Source organism: Cebus imitator, unplaced genomic scaffold, assembly GCF_001604975.1.
Source record: "Cebus imitator isolate Cc_AM_T3 unplaced genomic scaffold, Cebus_imitator-1.0 Scaffold53, whole genome shotgun sequence".
NCBI classification, from domain to species: Eukaryota; Metazoa; Chordata; class Mammalia; order Primates; family Cebidae; genus Cebus; species Cebus imitator.
In genome coordinates this window covers 2,325,667-2,328,002 of record NW_016107368.1, presented here as the reverse complement: position 1 = coordinate 2,328,002, position 2,336 = coordinate 2,325,667, and the positions used below count along the sequence as shown (strand labels likewise).

The 2,336-nt window shown below is 38.0% G+C and overlaps 1 protein-coding gene across 1 annotated transcript in view; it reads right to left on the bottom strand.

Annotated features, from left to right (window-relative positions):
- STAG1 (stromal antigen 1) overlaps positions 1-2,336 on the bottom strand; it is a 410,571-nt gene that overhangs the window by 29,769 nt on the left and 378,466 nt on the right. The window lies entirely within an intron of this gene.

Sequence of the window (2,336 nt, the reverse complement as noted above, 5' to 3'; positions counted from 1 at the left end):
CCAGGATGGTCTCGATCTCTTGACCTCGTGATCCACCCGCCTCGGCCTCCCAAAGTGCTGGGATTACAGGCTTGAGCCACCGCGCCTGGCCAATTATTGAAATTTCATGAGTTAAAGAATAGGTTGGTGTCACCTCCTTTGTGAATGGAAAAAAAAAAAAAAACAGGTTGGTGAAAGCAAGGAAAAGTAAATAAAGAAGTGTTTAATTTCTTCATCTTAAACCTAATAGGAGTTAAATAATTATCTAAAGTTAAAGGAATATACATTTGATATTTAAGATTATGAACTAACTAGTATTAGTAAAACTAAAAAAGCTGGGAATTCCAGGAAGAGAGGTGGTGAGAAAAACTCCCCATTCTTTTTTCTTCTTCGTTTATAGAGGCTCTCACTCTGTTACCCAAACTGGAGTGCAGTGGTGTGATCGTAGCTCACTGCAGCCTTCAACTCCTGGGTTCTGGTGATCCTCTCACGTCAGCCTCCTGAATAGCCGGGACTACAGGCATGTGCTAACATGCCTGGCTAATTTTTTTTTTTTTTTTTTTTGGTAAATGTTTTGTAGAGATGAGGTTTTTGCCATGTTGCCCAGGCTAGTCTTGAACTCCTGACCTCAGTGAGCCATCTGCCTCAGCCTCCCAAAATGCTGGGAATTACAGGTATGAACCACTGCATCTGGCCTTCTCCAGTCTTGTTTTTTTTCTTGCTTTTTATTTGTATTTGTTTTTGAGATGGAGTCTTGCTCTGTTGCCCAGACTAGAGTCCAGTGGCACGATCTCGGCTCACTGCAATCTCTGCCTCCTGGATTCAAGCGATTCTCCCAACTCAGCCTTCCAAATAGATGGGACAACAGGTGAATGCCACCATGCTCCACTAATTTTTGTGTTTTCAGTAGAGATGGGGTTTCACCATGTTGGCCAGGTCTTTAACTCCTGACCTCAACTGATCTGCCTGCCTCAGCCTCCCAAATTGCTGGGATTACAGGCATGAGCCACTGCACCTGGCTCCATTCTTTATAACATGATTGAACAGACACCATCTAAAAGATGACAGATTAAGAAACAGAACTTTGGTAAAAGCCTCCTGAAGAACTGAAAACAAAACAGTTAAAACTGCTTACTTCTGGGGGTGGCCCTAAACAGGGAGAAGGGTGGATTAGGGTAACAGACTAAACTTTTCATTTAATATTTTGTACACGATATTTCACCCCCCACCCCCATCAACCTGTCTATATTTTAGTATCATAATATAAAAAAATAAAAATATAGACATCTTCAACAGTGACTGGGAAAAATTATAATTCAGTTTTTTTGACACAAGATTTAAAGAATCTTTTTTCTGTGAGTAAATAATTAAAAGGTTTCATTTAAAACCATTAAATCTGGATACTGTTTCCAAGCTAAAGTCTATAGCTTATGTGAAGAAGTGATTTATAATAGTTTGGCCATTAGATTTTCAAATCTCAAAAAGATGGGTATGTTTCTACAATGTGAGGTGCTGAAAGGGTAACAGCTCAAAAGGATCATCCTTTTAGTGTAAAGAGTAATTATCTCAATGAAGAAAAAAACAAAAATATCAAGACACTAAAGTACTGGAGCAGGCAGATTTCTTTTAAGTTCAGATTGAATTAATTATGTATAAAAATTGGAGGAAAAGCCATACAGCCATGTAACAGAATAGCAAATAGCTATTACAATATTCACAAAAAGGTTAGAGCCTATAATGAGCAGAAGTGTCCCGAAAATACTAAAGACGATAAAAATTCTGAATAAGACTCACTTCTGGGAACCAATGCAGTATTGTTAAAGGATTACGAGGAAAAACCAGAACTCAACACATTTTATGCTTCTCTATTTCCTGCTAAAGAGAAAACTTTATAAAAAGGATAGGATAAACACTTATAAAATGAAACTCACATCCAGGTTTAGCAAAGAGATAATGAAAGCATCAAGTTGTTCCGAATGAATGAATCAGTTTCCTAGGCCAGATGAATCATGTCTTAAGAAAATGTGTGGAGATTATGGAAACTTTGTGCTCTTTAAGAAATGGTGAAGAACAAGAAAGGTGCTAGAGGACAGGGGGAGATAATCACAGTTCTGACTTTCCAAAGGGAAAGAAGATTATATGGAAAATTAACCCCTCCTCCACAAATGCCTGGGATCCACCGTGGATATTTCTTTTAGGTTGAGTGGGACCCAGGAACGTGTAATTTGGAATAATGTTCCAGGTGACTGATGGAAAATCAGGATAAGGAGTAACAATTCTGAACAATACCATCAGGATACCATCTTGACGTTGAATCTAAGAATACAGAATACACTATTTTTTTTTTTTTTTTTTTT